The following is a 13,804-nucleotide window of genomic DNA, read 5'->3' on the forward strand; positions in this document are numbered from 1 at the left end:
TTCCTCTTTTGTCATAAAGGCAATAATTGCCCCTCTGTAAACTTGCCCTCTAGTTTGTAAAGAGTGGATGAGAAAGTGGGATAGCATAGAATTGGTGTGAGCAGGTGATCGATAGTCGGCGTGAACTCGGTGGGCCGAAGGGCCTGTTTCCGTGCTGTATCTCTAAAATTATAACTAAACTTAAACTGATACAATTAAAACAGTGACCAAGCATCAAAATGAATTAGTTGGTGGTGAGGAATTTGGGATCTCTTGTAGCTGTGCCTGGTGCTGTATAATTTCATATCTTTCTCCCTTTGCTTAATAAATACACTTCAAGCGTTGATTCTGGGAATTACAATGGAATAGAACATGTCACTCATGGCAGGGATAGACTGTCCCAACAAGTAGAACTGAATGCTGTTGCCAAGACCTTTGACTGATGGGGATGTGTCAGGAGCTGCAAATTACAACACAACAACAGTGCAGAGGAATCTCCTGGTGCCCCATTGCACATGTTCAATCCCTGGAGATTACACGTGTTCACTTTTAGCTCCTTGCAATTCCAAAAGCAGACTGCATCAACACCATGTCACCTGAATCCATGCTGATTGGATAAAGGGCTCTGTGCAGAATAAATCACAAGGGCAGGTGTTTCTGCTTTTATGATATTCACACACAGAGAAAAGGACAGAGATTTTCTACACTGACAGCCTTCCTGCTCAGACTGGTAGATTCCTGTTGGTATCACATGCTCCCTCTGCCATTTTGCACTGCACCATTTGCCTGTCAGAAGTCACAGATGCTGCATCAAACAAAATCCTATACCCAAAATGCTGGAGTAACTCAGCAGGCCAGGCAGCATCTCTGGAGAGAAGGAATGGGTGACGTTTCAGGACGAGCCTGTCCTGCTGAGTTACTCCAGCATTTGTGTCTATTTTCGGTTTAAACCAGCATCTGCAGTTCCTTCCTGCACAAGATCTGATACCCATCCTACTGCCTGGCTCCTGCCAGACAAATGTGTGCAAAGTGCAAGGATGCACACTCCGAGTGTGGCACAGTGGAGATTTACCCTCAACATGTGACACAGGAAGGGACCACATTCACTCCAGCCAGTTCGTGCCAGCATTTTTGTCTCTCTCAAATGTTCTCCCATTGTTCTTAACCCAGTCCCTCAGGATCAAGGATGAGTTGCCTCCACTGTAGCTCTCTGCTTACCAAGGTGGCTGACGGACATAGAACATGGAACAATACAACAGGGCCTTCGGCTCACAATATCTGTGCCACATATGATGCTAAAATTAAACAAATTCCTCTGCCTGTACATGATCCACATCCCTTCATTACCTGCATATTCATGTTGATATCAAAATGCCTGCTACACACCATCATTGTATCTGCTTCCATCACTACCCCTGGCAACATGTCCCAGGCACCTACCAGTCTCTATGTAAAAAACTTGCCCAGCATACTGTATCTCCTTTAGACTCCCCCCTCTCAACATAAAGCTATGCCCCCTAATATTTGGCATTCCCAAAGAGGGGGAAAATTCTGACTGTCTACCCTTTCTTTGCCGCTCATAATTTTATAAACTTCTATCAGGTGTCCCCCTCAGCCTCCGATGTTCCATTGAAAATAAAATAAAGTTAATACCCTCTAATCCAGGCAGCATTCTGGTAAACCACTTCTGCACCCTTTCCAAAGCCTCCACATCCTTCTAGTAATGGGGCACCAGAACTACACACAATACACAAATGCTGCCAAGCCAAAGTCCTATAAAACTGCAACATGACTTCCCGATTCTTTTACTCAATGACCCGGCCGATGAAGGCAAGCAGGTCATATACCTACTTTACCACTTTATCTACTTGTGTTGCCACTTTCAGGGAGCTATAAACCTGGGCCACAAGATCCTCTGTACATCAATCCTGTTATGAGTTCTGCCTTTAACTGTATAGTTTCCCCTTACATATTACCCCCCCAAAGTACAACACCACACACTTTCACTGATTACACTCCATCTGCCATTTCTGTGTCCATATCTGTAACTATATTTGAGTATAGGAGCAGGGAGGTTCTACTGCAGTTGTACAGGGTCTTGGTAAGACCACACCTGGAGTATTGCGTACAGTTTTGGTCTCCTAATCTGAGGAAAGACATTCTTGCCATAGAGGGAGTACAGAGAAGGTTCACCAGACTGATTCCTGGGATGTCAGGCTTTCATATGATGAAAGACTGGATAGACTCGGCTTGTACTCGCTAGAATTTAGATGATTGAGGGGGGATCCTATAGAAACTTACAAAATTCTTAAGGGGTTGGACAGGCTAGATGCAGGAAGATTGTTCCCGATGTTGGGGAAGTCCAGAACAAGGGGTCACAGTTTAAGGATAAGGGGGAAATCTTTTAGGACCGAGATGAGGAAATAATTTTTCACACAGAGAGTGGTGAATCTCTGGAATTCTCTGCCACAGAAGGTAGTTGAGGCCAGTTCATTGGCTATATTTAAGAGGGAGTTAGATGTGGCCCTTGTGACTAAAGGGATCAGGGGGTATGGAGAGAAGGCAGGTACAAGATACTGAGTTGGATGATCAGCCATGATCATATTGAATGGCGGTGCAGGCTCGAAGGGCTGAATGGCCTACTCCTGCACCTATTTTCTATGTTTCTATGTTTCTATATCCAACCACCCTTTGACTGCCTTCCTCATCAGCTACACATCCACCATTTTGTGTGGCATCTGTAAACTTACTAACCAACCCATCCATATTTAAGTCCAAGTCATTTGTACTCATCCTAGTGGAACACCCCAATCATAGATCTCCAGCCTGAATAACACTTTCCAACACCACACTCTGTCTTCGGTGGGTAAACCAGTTCTGAATCCAAACCTCCTCTTGAATAGCATGAACGAACCTCCCTGCAAGGATTCAAAGGTTTCAGATCAAAGGTCTGTTTATTGTCACATACCAATTAAGGTACGTCAAGTCAAGCTTATTTGTCACATACGCATACAAGATGTGCAGTGAAATGAAAAGTGGCAATGCTTGCGGATTGTGCAAAAAAACCCTACAAAACAGTAATTACATATTTGTGAGAAAAAAACAGCAATTCTAAAAAGGCACAACACAACAGTAAATTGGTACAGTAAGTTAGTCCCTGGTGAGATAAGAGTTTACAGTCTTAATGGCCTCTGGGAAGAAACTCCTTCTCATCCTCTCTGTTTTCACAGCATGACAACGGAGGCGTTTGCCTGACCGTAGCAGCTGGAACAGTCTGTTGCTGGGGTGGAAGGTGTCCCCCATAATGTTGCTGGCTCTGGATCTGCACCTTCTGATATATAGTTCCTGCAGAGGGGCGAGTGTAGGCTGAACGCACTACTCTCTGCAGAGTCTTTTGTCCTGGGCAGAGCAGTTCCCAAACCAGATGGTGATTTTTCCGGACAAGATGCTTTCTACAGCCGCTGAGTAGAAGCACTGGAGGATCCTCAGAGAGACTCTGAAAGAGACAGTGAAACTCGATTACCATACAGCCATACAAAAAAAAGCAACAAGACACACAACTACATAAAAGTTAACATAAATATCCACCACAGCGTATTCCCCACATTCCTCACTGTGATGGAAGGCAAATTAAGACTAAACTACTTCCCTCTTCATTCTCCCGCAGTCGGGGCGATCACAGCTCACGCAGCTGGTGATCGAAGCCCCCATGAAAGCTCCTGCGGTTGGAGCTCCCGAAGTCGGTCCCTAGCCAGGGACCGCAAGATCCACGATGGTACACAAAAATGCTGGAGAAACTCAGCAGGTGCAGCAGCATCTATGGAGCGAAGGAAATAGGTAACGTTTCGGGCCGAAACCCTTCTTCAGACTGATAGGGGGTGGCGGGGAGAAGGAAGGAAAAAGGAGGAGGAGGAGCCCGAGGGCTGAGGGATGGGAGAAGACAGCCCGAGGGCTGAGGAAGGGGAGGAGATAGCAAGGGCTAACAAAATTGGGAGAATTCAATGTTCATGCCCGCAGGATGCAGACTCCCCAAGCGGAATATGAGGTGCTGTTCCTCCAATTTCCGGTGTTGCTCACTCTGGCCATGGAGGAGACCCAGGACAGAGAGGTCGGATGGGGAATGGGAGGGGGAGTTGAAGTGCTGAGCCACCGGGAGGTCAGGTAGGTTCTTGCGGAACGAGCGGAGGTGTTCGGCGAAACGATCGCCCAACCTCCGCTTAGTCTCACCGATGTAGATCAGCTGACATCTAGAGCAGCGGATGCAGTAGATGAGGTTGGAGGAGATACAGGTGAACCTCTGTCGCACCTGGAACGACTGCTTGGGTCCTTGAATGGAGTCGAGGGGGGAGGTAAAGGGACAGGTGTTGCGTTTCTTGCGGTTGCAACGGAAAGTGCCCGGGGAGGGGGTGGTACGGGAGCGAAGGGAAGAATTGACAAGGGAGTTGCGGAGGGAGCGGTCTTTGCGGAAGGCAGACATGGGGGGAGATGGGAAGATGTGGCGAGTGGTGGGGTCACGTTGGAGGTGGCGAAACTGACGGAGGATTACTTGTTGTATGTGACGGCTGGTGGGGTGAAAGGTGAGGACTAGGGGGACTCTGCCCTTGTTGCGAGTGGGGGGATGGGGAGAGAGAGCAGTGTTGCGGGGTATGAAAGAGACCCTGGTGCGAGCCTCATCTATGGTGGAGGAGGGGAACCCCCGTTCCCTGAAGAATGAGGACATTTCAGATGCCCTGGTGTGGAACGCCTCATTCTGGGAACAGATGCGGCGTAGGCGGAGGAATTGGGAGTAGGGGATGGAGTCCTTACAGGAAGCAGGGTGGGAAGAAGTGTAGTCCAGATAGCCATGGGAGTCAGTGGGTTTGTAGTGGATGTCGGTCAGAAGTCTATCACCTGCGATGGAGATAGTGAGGTCAAGGAATGGTAGGGAAGTGGCGGAAATTGTCCAGGTGTATTTGAGTGCCGGATGGAAGTTGGTGGTGAAGTGGATTAAGTCAGTCAGTTGTGTGTGGGTGCAGGAGGTGGCCTCAAAGCAGTCGTCGATGTAACGGAGGTAGAGGTCGGGGATGGGGCCCTGGTACGTATTGAACAAGGATTGTTCGACGTACCCGACAAAGAGGCAGGCGTAGCTGGGGCCCATGCGATCCACGATGTTAAGTCCACAGGCTCCCGCAGTTGGAGCTTCCGAGGTCTATCCCCGACAGGGACCACCAGCTCCACGATGATATGTCCGCAAGCTCCCAAGGTTGGAGCTCCCAATGTCGGTCGCAGTGCGGACGGAGATACGATACGGGAAAAAATTGCATCTCCATCAAGGTAAGGTATTTTTTAAAGTTTCCCCCAACCCCCCTCCCTCCCCCACATAAAACAAGCTAAAGAACACTAAAAACATACATTTAACGCATACTAAAAACAACAAAGAAGGAAATGGACAAGACAGACTGTTAGCGAGGCAGCCATTGCAGGCATAAAAAATGGTTTTGCTTCAGTTCAGGTGCAACCCTTCCCTCCTGGAACACAATAGGGGGGCTATGTGAGGATGCTGATCATTGACTTCAGTTCAGCTTTCAATACGATAGTCCCCACCAGACCTGCTGAGAAGCTGCTGAAACTGGGGCTCAACACTCCCTGTGTGCCTGGGTCCTGGACTTTCTCACTGCCAGGCCCCAGGTGGTCAAGATGGGGAGACATACATCCAACCCCCTCACCCTGACCACAGGATCCCCCCAGGGTTGCATCCTCAGCCCCCTACTGTACTCCCTGTGACTGTGTGGCCAGGTTCAGCTCCAACTCCATCATCAAGTTTGCTGATGACACTGTGTTGGTGGGCCTGATCTCCGATAACGATGAGAAGGCCTACCGGGAGGAGGTAGCTGATCTGGCAGTCTGGTGTCAGGACAACATCCGCCTCTTGAATGTGACAAAAACTAAGGAGCTGATTGTGGACTTTAGAAGGGCACAACATCCGAGGACGTACACGCCACTGGAGATAAATGGGACTACTGTGGATCGGGTGAGCTGCTTTAAATACCTGAGAGTCCACATCACCGAGGGTCTGACATGGACTACACACACTGCCGCACTGGTGTGTAAGGCAAGGCAGCGCCTTTACCACCTCAGGCCGCTGAGGAAATTCAGAGTCTCTCTGAGGATCCTTCAGTGCTTCTCCTCTGGGGCTGTAGAAAGCATCTTGTCACAATCTGGTTTGGGAACAGCTCTGCCAAGGACAGGAAGGCTCTGCTGAGAGTAGTGCATTTGGCCGAACGCACTATGGGAACTACACTCACCCCCCTGCAGGACCTATACACCAGGAGGTGCAAATCCAGAGCCAGCAACATTATGGGGGACCCCTACCACCCCAGCAATGGACTGTTCCAGCTGCTATGGTCAGGCAAACGCCTCCGCTGCCATGCTGTGAAAACAGAGAGTATGAGACCCAAGCAGTCGTTCCAGGTGTGACAAAAGTTCACCTGTAACTCCTCCAACCTCATCTACTGCATCCGCTGCTCTAGATGTCAGCTGATTTACATCGGGGAGACTAAGCGGAGGTTGGGCGATCGTTTCGCCGAACACCTCCGCTCAGTCCGCAATAACCAACCTGACCTCCCGGTGGCTCAGCACTTCAACTCCCCCTCCCATTCCCAATCCGACCTCTCTGTCCTGGGTCTCCTCCATTGCCAGAGTGAGCAACAGCGGAAATTGGAGGAACAGCACCTCATATTCCGCCTGGGGACCTTGCGTCCGGATGGCATTAACATTGAATTCTCCCAATTTTGCTAGCCCTTGCTGTCTCCTCCCCTTCCTTAACCCTCTAGCTGTCTCCTCCCACCCTCCCATCCGCCCGCCCTCGGGCTCCTCCTCCTCCCCTTTTTCCTTCCTTCTCCCCCCCACCCCCATCAGTCTGAAGAAGGGTTTCAGCCCGAAACGTCGCCTATTTCCTTCGTTCCATAGATGCTGCTGCACCCACCCGCTGAGTTTCTCCAGCAATTTTGTGTACCTTCAAGTATGAGACGGTGTTTATTCCTACATGCCATCTGGACTGTAAACTCGTATCTCACCAGGGACTAATTTATTGTACTAATTTACTGTTGCGTTGTGTCTTTTAAAAAACAATAGTTTCTAACATGTAAATACTGATTCTGTTATATTCTGTTCTGTAGTTTTTGCACGATCCGCAGACATTGCCACTTTCATTTCACTGCACATCTTGTATGTGTATGTGACAAATAAAGTTGACTTGACTTGAAAAATTGAACTGTACTATCTTTCTATTTCTTGCCTCACTAGCACCTGGCACAGATAGTAATCCTCAAGATCCTGTTTTTGAACCTACTGCCTAACTCACTAAATTCTCTTCATAGGACCTTCCTACCTATTTAATTGATAGTAATATGGAACACGACCTCTGGCTGCTCACCCTCCCCTTCCCTTTCAGAATATCCTGTGGCCACTTGAGACATCCTTGAACCCAGCATCAGTCAGGCCACATACCATCCTGGAGTCCCGTTTGTAGCTCCGAAAATGCCTATCTTTACCCAACTATAGAGTCCCCTATCACTATTGTTCACCAAGACTTAGCCCCACCATGCTGTTGAACAGAGCTAGATGTGGTGCCACTATTCTGGCTGCAGCTGCCATTTGCCCCTGAGAAGCCTACAGTATCCAGAATGGTACTTGTGCGAGAGTGAGATAGTTACAGGGACTCCTGTATTATCTGGCTATCTCTCCTGGCTGTCACCATCTATCCAGCTGAACCTGCTGTGTGACTGCCTCCCAGAAACTGTCTATAACCCTCTCTGCCTCCCGCACGCTCTTCAGTGAGTCCAACTGCTGTTCCAGTTGATCCGTATGGTCTAAGAGGAGCTGCAGCTGGACACACTTCCCGCAGACAAAGTCATCAAGGATGCTTGACTATTCCCTGATTTCCTACATCCAACAGGTGGAGCCACTAACTGCCATGACTGCCTCTTTAATACTAGCTAAAATAAATCTTGAGAGAGATATACTGTTACTTATTTCCTCCAAACAGCATGGCAATGACAGCATGTATTGCACTATCCACCCTGAGTAGAGGAGAAAGTTGAAAGTCAACCAGAATAGTGAGGTTGAAACCACACACTTCTCATAAAGGCCACCCGCACTAGGTTGGGACTGCAAATTCCCCAGTCAACCATATGGAATTTTATGACAATCATGTAATTTCATGGTCACCATTACTGATGATGAGCTTTTATCACTCCTGATTTATTCAATTGTTGAATTTTAATTTCTACAGCTGCCATGGTGGGATTTGAACTCAAGCCGTTTGCCATCAGCCCAGTAAATTCACCATTATGCTTCCACACGTGATGGATGAGCCACTTAAGAGGAGCTGAAGAGCTGACCAAACCTTTTGCGAAATAATTTGCTTTTCAAAAGGTGTGGAAATACTTTCACATTCAACTCCTTGTCTCTGTATTCTGATTAAATTATCAGCCCTGCGTTTAAGACATTAATTATCCCAAAGCCCACTTGCGTGAACGCTGCATGAGAACTCACAGGACAGGAGGAATTTCTTGGGCCTAATTATTTTGTATTAATCGTCTCCACCCAACCTTCTCATTGTCCTCCCCAACCTAACCTGAATCCAGAATCATAACTCACTGTCACAAGCCCATTTCCATCCCCTGCCTCACTGGTTGTGCCTTGTACACTGGACCGCGATTCCATCACGGTCAGGATAAAATGACTATTACACGCTCTGCTGCGTGCTTCGCTTGCCTGATGGAGAGGAGAACAACAAGGAGCAGTGAAGGAAGGTATTTTAATAATTTATAATGAGAGGATTTTCCACACACCCAGTTATCTTCTGCCGCTGGGAACAGGACTTTAGACTATAATCAAGCTCCATTAGCACAGAATCTTATGTCTTATTTACATTTATTTCAGAAATTTATGTTTCAATCCTGCTAGAAATATTTGTTTTGGCGATTGTCGCTGACCAATTTCTTGGGACAGATACTTTCATTTTAATTGTAATTTTGCTTTTATCGTGATCAACTTGTGTGGGGCTCGGACCTGTAAAGCACGAGGACCAGTCACAGTTGGCTACACTGCCCAATGGTTTGATTGAAATCATGTATGGAAGATTTGCCAGGATAGCAGAAAAAAGAAACAAGTTTTTCAATAGAAATCAGTACACATGACAATAACAAACCAATACCAATCCACAGAGAGACCAACTCCTAGGAAGAGAGTGTGAGGGCCATGTGGAACCATCATAAGTACAGCAGGTAGCGCAAAAGAGAATGGGAACAGGGTGTGGAATATTGTGTTACAGCAACAGAGAAAGTGCTGATAAGACTTCAAGCTCAAGCCCTGTCTGCCCAATCTGCTGAATGTAAAAGATTGCAAGGCAACACCGAAGGAGCAGGGGAGATATCCTTCGTGTCTCAGCCACAATTATTCCCTCAGTCAGTCCCACTAAACTAGCAGATCAGTTCTTTTGTTTGATGAGGCTCCTGTGGGAGATTTTACATGTTCTTGGGCTACATTAAAGATCTGTCTTTGGGGTGAATGGAAGTAGAGATTTAAACATCACGACACCTGTTACTCAGTGTGTAGGAAACTGCAGATGTACTGTGGAACTACAGATGCTGGCTTAAACCAAAGACAGACACAAAAGGCTAGAGTAACTTAACGTGTCAGGCAGCATATCTGGAGAAAAGGAATAGGTGACCTTTCTTCAGACTTAGAGTCAAGAGAAAGGAGAATGACAGATATAGAGAGTACTTAGGAGAAATGAGTGGATGATATGCAAAAAGCACCGATAATCAAATAAATGTGTGCCACGCTATAGGCCTCAGCGCTGCACACTGAGACATCACTACATCATGGCATTTCTGTAAGTACTAACATGGGAGAAATCTGGAGTGAAAGTGAAATGAAGTGAAACCTAGGATGAGACAGAGAAAGCTTCACACCTATGGAGAAGACAGTAGAGTTTATGGGAACATACTGTGGAAAGATTGGGTGCCTTGTTTCCTGGATATTACTTCAGTAAAGAGGCTGTCCCACTACAGCAACCTAATCTACGAGTTTAGAAGAGTTTGCCCTTGACTCAAACTCACAGCATGGTCGACACGTGGTCCTAGGAGGTCCTATGAGGTCACTGGAACTCTCCTTCATGCTCGAGGAAAGTTTCCGCATAATCGCGGCCTCAGCTAGTTCGCGTAAAATTTTCAGCATGTTGAACATTTTTACGCGAGTAAAAATTGGTCGGCATGGTTCTTTTGAACTCGTGGTGCAGTGGAGTGGGGTCGCTTTGTAGTTACAGGCAGTCGAGGGCAGCTGTAGGCAATCTCCTTCACTGACCGGGCATTTTAATTGGCTCATTGGAGTTTTCAGGACCAAGGAAAACCGACCGGCAATGTAAAATGCCCGCTAAACCTTATTATAAGTTGTCTGACTTCTTAAAAGTGTCTCCACTCCTTCTCCCCCCCCCCCTCTCTCCCCCTTCTCTCCCCTTCTCTCCCCTCTCTCCCCCCCCCCCCCACCCCCCCCTCATGCTCTCTGAAGGACTTACCATATACTGTGCAGCCCTCTTTCACCTTCCTGTTCATCGCGGATGTAAATTTCATACAGCGCTCCCCCGCTTTCCCTGGCCCCCGCCTTTGCGATGTTTTTGTGCTGTTGGTCGATCCAGCTCGCAGTTTCATCGCTGACGGTCGATCCAGCTCAAGGTTTTTCAGGCGAGTGCCCTTGAACTTGAAGGTCGAAGACAGTCGCTGAAAGGTCGCCGCAGTGGGACAGCCCCTTAACTCTGAGATGTTTTGCGGGAGAAATCCAAATATTTTGTTTCACTTTCATCTTCGTCTCTTCATTCAGTTATAGTGAATATACAGTACATATGGAAAACAGGGAGCATCCTAGCCGTACACTCATTTACTGAATTGTTCGGGTTCCCTGGCTGAAATTGCCTGGAACACACAGGGAAAGAGGACTTTCAACAGTGCTGGAAAGTGTAAAGTTATCCCTCAGCTCATCCCCAGCTTTGTATAGAAATGTCAGATGCAGCACACTGCTAGTGTGAAGCAGCCTCAGGAAACACTCACCATGTTGTTTAGATCTCATTCAACCCGACAACTGATCCCTAACACAGCACCAGATAGGTATCTTCTCCTGTGGCACATGGCATCTTCAAAAGCATATCATAGGAGCCTTATCAAACAAAAATAAACCGTGAAAGCTTGGGATTAGGCCGCAGGGAGATATTAGAATGGGAAGTAAAATCTGGTGTAGTCTGTGTATAATAAAACAGAAGAGACACAGAACGACAGAGAGCCAAGGGAAGGACATACAGAACACAGGGCTTCAAAAACCAATGGCTGGTGAGGATCAGCACAATTTCATGTGGTTCCTGAATGTTGTCAATTTGTAAATGTGACTGCAGAATTAAACACAATTGGCATGGTTTAGATTCTGCAAATTTGACAATCAGCTGCTCAAATGTAACCTGACTGGTCCTTCAGTGTGGAACGATCTGAGAAAATTCCCCTCCATCAGTTGGGCTCAGCTGCTCGGACCTGTGCTGCCCAAAATTGTCACAATGTGCTGACATTGTCAGTGAGATCGAACAGGGAGAACCCCCGAGGGAGGAACAGAAAGGGTCAAGGTTCTACATAAGGGTGGAACCAGCTGATTACAGATTTGATAATGTTGTACCTGACCCAGAGCTAGATATTATTCGGGTCAACGCCCACGAAAAAAAAATAATTAATTTCTAGAAACAATTCCAGTCAGTTTCCCAGAGCAACGCTCTTGTACATGTTGAATAATCAAAGCGGCAATGGACATTACAGCAACACCTGCTTCATTACAGGAAAATTTATAGGGCAATAAAGATACAATGAGAATGTAGAGAATAATGAAAATCTCACAATAATTATAAAGAGTAATCTCATCACTGGCCATAAACTGAGAGAACCCAAAGGTAAGGTCACAGCTTTGAAATCACTGCATTACAATCGTCTACAATGACAACAGGCCTCTAAGGAGTGGCACCATTCAGATTTAGATCAATGTCTTGTTAGCATGCAGTACTCACTGAGGTCAGTTTTACAGAAGTACACTCTGGCTTCAGATATAGAAGCTCCGAATCACCTTGTGCAGTAAATTCTGATAATCCGGCATCCCATTGTTTGGAAATCCTGATGGTCTGGTACAGGGCTCATTCATTAGTCTGGAATGTGAGCCGGGGGGGTCCAAAGTGAAAGTGAGTTGTGTAGACACAACCCCCAAGGTTCTAATAGCAGCCTGGGCTAGGGTCTATACTGCAGGCCAGAGATGTGGCTGGAGCCAGTGGGACAGCCCCTTAACTCTGAGATGTTTTGCTGAGTGCTTGAACTGAAAAATGTATTTAACCACAGCATATCATGTACAAAAGAAACATCTATATTACTAAAAGTCTGATCTTAACCACTTCCTGTTGTTCTGTATATTGATTTTAGAAAAAAAACGCTGCCACTTACGGCTGTGAATTTTGGCCATCTTACTCAGAGTCCCTCTCTGCTGTGCAGGACAAGAGGATATTTCCCATCGATGAAAAATAAAAGCATTATTAGTTTTTTTAAAATGTTGAGATTCTCTCTCCTGAAAGCCACCCCCCTTCCGGAGGGACTATAAAACCCGGAAGTGTTAAGTGCCTCAGTCAGTCTCTGCAAGATGGGGGAGCTAGAGGGTCATGTCTCTCAGTCTGAGCTGTGAATAACACTGAGCACATGTCTGCTAAACTGTGAGTGTGGTTTTACTGGCCTTGAGTGCCCTTAATGTGGTTTGAAAATGAAAATGTGGTTGGTTTGAAATAAAGCACAGCAAATGATTGTTGGTGGTGGTTGGTTCACAATAAAGCACTGCAAATGGTTGTTGGTGGTGGTTGGTTCGAAATAAAGCACTGCAAATGGTTGTTGGTGGTGGTTGGTTCGAAATGAGCTGCCAGCACATCAGGCTTGAGTGACTGAGCTGCCACCCCAAGAATCAATTTGGCCCACAATACTAGCCCTCTGGAAACCAGTCCCTTCAGCTCACAACACCCATAGTAGCACTCCAGAAAGCCCCCCCCCCCCCCCCCCCATTGGCCACCAATATTGGAATTGGTGGAGAAGTGGAATATTGCATTGGGGGACCAGCCCTCCCGTGTGAACATGGGACCCAAGGGGTCCCACTTAGTCTAGTAGTATATATATTAAAGTATTAATATGAGTACCATCCAATAGTCCAGAAATCTGCAAGTTCAGTACTATCAATGTCCCATGGGGCCAAGGAAAGAGCGTTCACGTCGCGGCCCTGTTTCAACCAATCTTTCCACCACCACGCACAAGAAGCACAAGAAGCGACAAGACAGACACCATTGTGCAGATGCCGAGAAGTGTGTTCAGCTCTGGCTGAACAACTTCTAATCTTGTGTGTGGACTCGACAAGAAGAAGAATGTCCCATGAAGATGCTGGATTCCCAATTTTACAGCAGATATGGGGATTGTAGTCTACTAGAGAGCACATCTGAGAGGAATCTTGGAAAAAAATCATCAGCTCATGAAAAATGTTAGTTTCAAGTACTTTGTTCATTGGTTGGTTCAAAAATATTGGAGTTGGTGGTAAATGGATCGAATTTCTAAAAAGGATAGAAATCTGTAATAAAAACAGAAAATGTTGGAAACTCTCAGCTTGTCAGGTAGCATCTGTGGAAAACAAAACAGAGTTAATGTTGCAGGTGGCAGATCCTTTACCAGTATTAGGAATGAAAGAAAACACAAAGGTTGTTATATCTAGAGACTGGAATTATCCAATCGAG

The 13,804-nt window shown here is 46.7% G+C and overlaps 1 long non-coding RNA gene across 1 annotated transcript; it reads left to right on the top strand.

Moving 5' to 3' along the window:
* The first annotated feature begins 1,386 nt into the window (after nucleotides 1-1,386).
* On the top strand, nucleotides 1,387-13,768 carry LOC116975765. The gene is made up of 3 exons (XR_004412757.1): nucleotides 1,387-1,421; nucleotides 9,332-9,335; nucleotides 13,758-13,768. It is a non-coding gene; the product is annotated as an uncharacterized LOC116975765 (long non-coding RNA).
* The last annotated feature ends 36 nt before the right edge of the window (nucleotides 13,769-13,804 follow it).

Source organism: Amblyraja radiata, chromosome 8 (genome assembly GCF_010909765.2).
Source record: "Amblyraja radiata isolate CabotCenter1 chromosome 8, sAmbRad1.1.pri, whole genome shotgun sequence".
Taxonomy (NCBI): Eukaryota; Metazoa; Chordata; class Chondrichthyes; order Rajiformes; family Rajidae; genus Amblyraja; species Amblyraja radiata.